Source organism: Athene cunicularia (genome assembly GCF_003259725.1).
Source record: "Athene cunicularia isolate RWA chromosome 17 unlocalized genomic scaffold, athCun1 chr17_part1, whole genome shotgun sequence".
NCBI classification, from domain to species: domain Eukaryota; kingdom Metazoa; phylum Chordata; class Aves; order Strigiformes; family Strigidae; genus Athene; species Athene cunicularia.
Window position 1 is genome coordinate 5,061,915 of NW_020799122.1, and position 7,437 is coordinate 5,069,351.

Consider the following 7,437-nt stretch of genomic DNA (forward strand, 5'->3'; position numbering starts at 1 on the left):
TCCTGCCTCTCCTTTTCCTTAACTCTTCCAGGTGCAGTTGGGATCTGAGCAGCAGGATCACACACCCTGTGTCAATGCATCTGTGCTCAGCCTTCCTCTTCTGTTCCCAGATCTGCTCATTTTTCAAGGCAGAAGGTATTGTGGTTTCATTCCCTACCTGGCAATAACTAATTCACCCAGGAAACTGGCAGACTAAAGTGGTTCTTTCTCATTGCTCATCTCCACAAGGACAGTTATGGATTCAGTAAATCCTGGTCATAGAAAAGACACTTCAAAGGGTCTTCTGTTATTTTGACTGTGGTTTTTTTGTTTTGGCTTTCTTTGACAACATTCATAGGCCCTTGTTCTAGATCAGGCTCTTCGATGCCTTTCCTGTGTAAGTTCCTTTTCGTGTCATTGAAAGTTTATCTGCTGTTCCCAAAACAAAAATACTGCAGAGTTCCCTTCATCAAAGTCATGCCAATCTGTCACTCAAGCCTGCCATGGTGCCCTGTCTGTCCTGCATCTCCCACCCTGTCCTCAGCTCCGCTTTAGATTGTACAGAATTTTTCCCGTATAGCATCTCTAAAATGCAGGCTCTGATATCCATCCACACAGACAAACCTCAGACCTAGACTTAATCTTGTGGTTTGTATTCCCGGGTGTTGATAATGCCAACATCCTTTCTCTTGGCCATGACTGATGCAGGCCTTGTCTTCCCATGCTGGTAGAAGTGTTCTCCTTCCTTTCTTTGCACCCTTTCTCTGACTCTCCAGTCCATCCCCATGGGGGAAATTCCTCCATGAGTGACTGAGAAACCACTTCATGCTCTTTCAAATCCCTCCTACTCACTCATTTTCTACCCTGCTCCTGCCCACCATGCCTTATGTCCTCTCTGCTCTGTATTGCACTCCCTCTTTCTCATAGTGCAGCTGGAGGTGAGCAGCCAGTTTATCCCACCCAGCACCACCCTCTGCCTCTCACCCTGCGAGACAAATGCTGGCCCTGTGCCGCAGAACATCCTTCCCTCAGCCCCCGCAGTCCAGACAGGCTGGTGGGCAGAAGGGAGAGCAGTGTCCTCCTGCAGGGATGGGCATCCAAACGCAGCCACCACGGCAGCCAGCCCAGCTGCATCCAGAGGAGATCGTGGCAGCAAATCCTTAACTCTCCGAGACAAACTCTGAGAGGACCGAGCATCGCTTTGCCCTGTGTTTGTGTGGTACACGGCAGAGCAGAGGCACAAGCACTACGGAATTAGTATCAATAAGGTAAAATGGCAACCAAAGCTTCCCACCCTGTGCGTCAGCACTGGTGCCTGGCTGTGAGCTGCCTGCGAAGAACAGGAAGGTTGCTCAGCTGCTGTAGTTCTGCCAGTCCTTGGCCCCTCTACTGAAACTGCTACAAAGGCAGAAAATCACTTCAGCTAGGACTAAAGGAAGCAGCAGTGCTACAGAGCTGCGCTGGGATCATTAGGGTGGTTAATATTCAGCAGGCATATCGCTAAAAAGACAGTGCATGCTAAGGAAGAAACCCAACAGAACCCAACACTGCACCTAGGTCTTTCTGTCAGAGATATTAACAGTGACGATGGGTTTTGTACATCAGGCACCTGGTACCCCCTCAGACCAGAACCACTGCTCTGCCACATCTCACAGAGTCATCGTGGAGCAGTTGTGAAACAGTCCTGAGTAACATGGGCCATATGTAAGCCCATGAATTAGAGATTAAATTTTTACAGCTTTACTGGTCCTCCAAAGATGACTTCTCTACTTTGGCTCAAAATATTCTGGTCAAGCTGACATTGTGGCTTTGGTCAGGGGTCCAAAATAGATGCTACTAAACAGTACTCAAGCCTGCATGTGCACAGACAGATACATGTATTGCAAGAAATTTCATTTAACTCATTAAAAAAAAAATCAGAACTCAAGGAACTCTTTGAAAAGGCCCTCAACTGGAGATAAAGGCTGTCTGTCACCATAACTGCAATGTAGCTGTAAAAGGAATTTTCAGTGTATATAGAGACTCTGTAGTCCAAAATGTGTTATCAGGCAGAAAAACCAAATCCCTGTAAAGGGCCACCTCTTGCTATAATGCAGGTCTGTTCTATAATAGAGTCGGCTCTGATATAGGACTATTGCTGCACTGCAAGCTGTAATAAATATTAATGTGTCAAACTGTACGCCACCTCTATTTCAGGATGGAGGCAGAAGACAGCCTTACAGAGGATGAGTCGCAGCCCTGCTAGGGAGCTAGTGCATTCCCAGGGCTTTTGGTAAGGAATTTTTATCTTTGCAGTGATTGCATCCTGCATTTCTCTAAAGAATCACCAAAACCCTCCATTTTACTCTATAAGAAAGGCATGAAATCTGTCTGTGCTTGGGGCTATGCCTTGGGGGAGTGATATTTGCACTTCATACTGTGTTCATTGAAAATCTGCCCTCATGCCAGTCCAGCATTTTGTAATGCAACCCCCCCCAAGGTCATTCCCTACCAACTGACAAGTCGTATGTTAAAAGCCCAACATATACCACTTTGTGCAAAGAGATTCTGATATTTATCTTGCATTTGTTTCTCATAGTGCAATTACTCTACAAAGAAAACTAAATATGTATATAGCTGTATGTCTGTGTATGTATCTTATAAACTAATCCTTTCGTTTTCTTGCCCTCATCATGACACTGTATTAAATATCTTATCTAAGCACATGTCTATGAGTAGTATTACCAGACAAAACATTTGAATGTATATATTATTCTACACATAGGATATAAAGGTAAATAAGTATTATACTAAATATTTATGTTTACTATCCCACGCAACAACAGTTTATCAAATATTTACTAGCCTATTTACCTGTGCTCTTGTGGGCATAGCTGCATTAACTACTTATGCTACAGAGAGGTTTTGTGGTTGATTAAAATGCATTTGTGTGTGTATCTGCAATGTTTGGTAGGCCTAGTTAAACAGCCACTTACAGAAGCAGGCAGTGAATGCTACTCCTTTAAAAAAAATGAAGCTACTTGTTATAGATTCTGCAACATCCTTTATATGAAGCTCTTATTAGCATCATGCTAGGTGCCGGTGGAGCAGCAGGTTATTTTTAAAGAAAAAAAAAAAAAAAAAAAAAAAAAAGGAAAAGCAGCCTCTGTTTGTAATGAGCCCTGATCATTAGTTTCAGCTCACAACACATTGATGAAAGAGAACTCTTTTTGTTTCACAGAAATGTGTGTTTCTGTCCAGGAATAATCCTGATAGGTCAGGAGACAAGAGAGAATTGGAAGAGTATCCCAGTGTTTTCTTCAGCAGAAAGTGGAGCAATATGGAGATGGGGATGCTGATCCCACTCTCCCATATCACAGACTGAAGAGGAAAGGGGATTATATACTTCCACTGCAGGAGGATTCAGGCAGCATTTAGTGTTTATTCCATCCTTGTTAAACTTGCTGCTCCACAGGCAAACACTGTTGCTACTGCTCACTCAGTATACGTTCCAGCAGAAGCAATTTGCCTGCAATTAGTCAGCGATGAAACTCAGTTCTTAGGCAATCTCAGGTGGCAGCAATCACAGTTCCTACTCCCTCTGTTCTGTCTCTAAGCAAAGTTTCATATTCTCATGATGTGAAAGGACTGCATTTGCCAACAGGCCTACTTTTTGAAAAGTCATCGTGTAAGACTCCCAACAGAAATGACTGCTTTGGTGCAAATCTAATGGTAAAAAAGTACTTTAAAACCTTGTTCATGAAGCTCACTGGTAGCTCAGTTATTCACAGAAATAAAATAGGAATGAGGAAAAAGCACAAATCTTTGCTTTTTATGGCAGATTCTAAGCAAATAACCTTAAAGGCTGATGTTGTTGCAATTTCATTAATTTCAAAGGAATTGTCTCAAATCTCTCAAATTACAACATGATGGCAGGTTGTTACACTAGAAAAAACCTGGCCAACCACTCCACAACCACATAGTGTCAGCCAGCAGGGCTCAGGGAGGTGAACTTTGTAAGGAAGAAGAGACTGCAATGAACATGAAAAAAAAAAAGACCTCAAAAGAAAGCCATTAAGTGCTTTTTCATCCTAACTAAGTTCATTGTGAAGGGTGGTTGGGAAAAGGGGTAATATGAGACTTTGTTATTGAAAAAAATATTGATTGTTAGGAATCAATAGCATTAAAAAGCTGTGTCTTAAGCACCAAGCTTTGAAGGACTCCACAAGCTTTTCCATTCCCTGTCTATTCTCCTGCCAGAACTTTGATAGCTTTAGCCTGCAAACCAGCAAATGCAGTGATTTGATGGTGGCCAATATATATTAAAAAAATTAAGGTGTCAAGCATGAATTTTATTACATCTGCAATCAGATGTACTTCCTTCAGTCAGCTCATTTGCAATTAAGTCCAGCTGTTCTCAGTGGAAAGGACTCTTCCAAGGAAATTGCTGTAAAATTTCATGGGAGGATTTTCCATGGTGCTTTGTTGTAAATATTGTATTCCTAACAGGCTTCCAAAGGGCTTTGCTTTTTTACTCAATGGGCAAGAGAAGTTCTGTAATTTTTCAGGCATTAGAAAATGAATAGGTCAGTGATAGAGCTCATAAACCTTGTAAAAATATTCTCATTGTATAGCAACAGAAAGATCTTTAGTAACTTGAAGGAGAGGAAGTTTTTAAAGAATTTTTTGGTCTGCATAGTTTTTGTTTACATATGACGGGCTATTTTTTAACTGACACATCAGATGGAGTTTGATCAATATGCTATACTGGGTTTCTTCTGTCTAGAGTCAGGCATGACAGCCAGAGAGGGGCACCAGATTGCAGATTTCTGAGTATGATCCTTCATTTCAATATTGCAGTATAACATCCCACAAAGGCCAAAATATTACACCATGAACTCACGATACTGCAGTGCTTTAGTTTACTATCACAGAATCCTGTTTGGGCTTTAAGCAAATGATGATCATTAGAAAGTTTACCTCCTTGCTACTATGTCCAAAGAGCATTTCTTTCCTTTTACCCCCTTAAGCAAAGCTTAGAAGTGTTTTTCCTATCTTCCAGCAATCGTTTCAGCAACATTTTCAATCTGTGTGCTTCTGTCACTCTGGGAGAACAGTGCCTAAAATAAACCAGTGAGATTTGTAATTATTGACATTATTTTAAGATGTTATGCTGAAGCATTAAATAGAACAAAATGAAACTATTTTGAGGAGGGATGTTGAGACAGGAATGTTAGCAAATACTGTTATTGTGGATTTATTTTCACCCAAGCAAGAATCAGACTCCCTCTCTAATTGTGAAATATGACCTGGCTCTTGCAGGGAGAGTAATTTGCTAATTTGTTTAATGTTGTTATCTCTGCAGGAAAGCCTTGCAAGAAAAAGAATTCAGAATGGATCAACAGTACAGGTTATTTTGGGGAACAGAATTAAGCTACTTTTTATTCGTTAAGACAGTGATCATATTACTTTTTTTTGGCAGCTGTGAATACTGAAAACAACTCATCCTGGTCAAAAGCTGCATTATCATTGCTATGTTGGTTTCCAGTGCAAGAGGTGAAACTAATTTCCTATCAACAAAAACCTTCTGCTGAAGCAGTGGAAGTCCTTCTACTAGTACAGTTTATTTGAAGAATGGGAATGAGAAGAAATATCCTTTTGCTAGTATACTCATATATACCTTGGCAAATCCTATGGTTTAGAATCCCATCTCCCATGTCTGCAAATAGCAAGAGTTAGCTGGCACAGTTTGGAACAGTTCTCCAAAATAGTGTAGCAGAGAAGGTTATGGAGGAAATATCTGCTGAACATGTATGTTCCTGTGTATGGGCTTCAGAACAGATTGATAAACCTGTTAAGAGATGATTAATCAAAAGGGTTTGGATCAGGAAATGACAAGGGAGTCAGAGCTAGCTGCAGAGGAGTGTAAAAAGATTAGGTCTCTGTAGGAGAAGAGTATCTTTTGTAGAAGTGATTAGAAAATGAACCTCAGAAGCACACGATTAACAGGGAAGGAGAGAAGGGCTAGAACGTTGTAAAGTTGGGGTGAACCTATATATATGTGTGGTTTATTTGTACAGCTTGCTTGGTTTTGGTTAAGTCACTGCCTCTATAATGATTTTCATCTTGAGGTAGTTCCTGCAGTTACAGTGTTCAGGTTTTTTTCCTGTTGTATGAATTAAGCTGCCGGGTCTCCGCAGCAGGAGTGGAAAGAAAAAGCAGGGGGCACAAGGAATAGAATAGGTCTCCTTGTCCGTGCAATGGCCAGTGCTTGCCTTTCCTTCTTCTAATCCATATGGGCAATATCTAAAAAGGGAGCGAACCAAAATCACAGTGGGGGATGTGGAGAAATGGCATCACTTGGATGAGAAAGCTGCCAATACTGCCGAGGCTCCATGGTCTCTTCAGCCATTGAAGTTCTTCGTATGCCTCTTTTCCAGCTAATATTTAAAACTTACACCTGATATATAGAAACTTTAAAGGTGTCTGGGTCACATTTCAGCTAGTACCTGGTAAGAAAACTAAGCACAAATGCGCCTTTTAGCTCCATAACAGAGCAGCTGCTGTGGGAAGCTGAAGATCTGGTCCTGACTGCTCCCCACATTAAATGCATTTATGGTTTGTGAGCTGTGATCCATCAGGGAGGTGCATGACAGCTTCTAGAGAAAGCTTTCTTGGTCTCTTAAGGATTCCCGCAAGCATTATTCAGCCATCAAATTCACAGCCTCTGTATCAGCACTTACCGATGTATTTGGCTTAAGTGAAGAAGAGCATATATAGAAGTCTGTCTCTGTTTAAAATAGTAGATGTATTTGAGAGAAGAGTCTGGGATCCAATATTGTACTGTTTGAGAACAAGCAGGTTCTACCTTGCATCTAAATGTTTTGGTTGGTTGTTTTTTTTTTTTTCCTTCAGCTTCACTCTAAACTCAGAAGGTGACCAGAATTAATCCCTGTGTCTTAAGCATAAAGATTGTTCATGGAGCTTTGGAGGCTGGAATGCTCCAAACCCTCAGGATAATACTTTCCATTCTCTGTGGGCTTCAAAAAGCAGAAGGAATCTTCCCGTGATGTGATGGGAATCCTCACGAGAGTACAAGAGAGCATCTTCACCACAGGAGGTCATAGGAGGTTTGCTTTAGGGACCTGCCTGGCAGCCCCTACTTTTCACAAAGCATCCGACACCTGAAGTTTTTGTTCATTTGCATCTAGTGTCTTGAACCCAGTTCTCTGTGACACCTTGTAGACTGAGCTACACGGGGAAATGGCATTTATATGGTGTTTCTTTCGTCTTGTGTCCATAAACAAATTATCTTCTAGCAGCTTATCTCACCACTTACAGGGAAATAATTAAACAGCTTTTCAATGATAACAAGATTGCTTAGCACCGCTCTTGTCCACTCCTTTTGCGTTTCTTGCTGCAGTTGAGAAGAGATACAGCCAGGTACCTGCAAACTGCTTAGCCCCCCCCCCCCCCCCC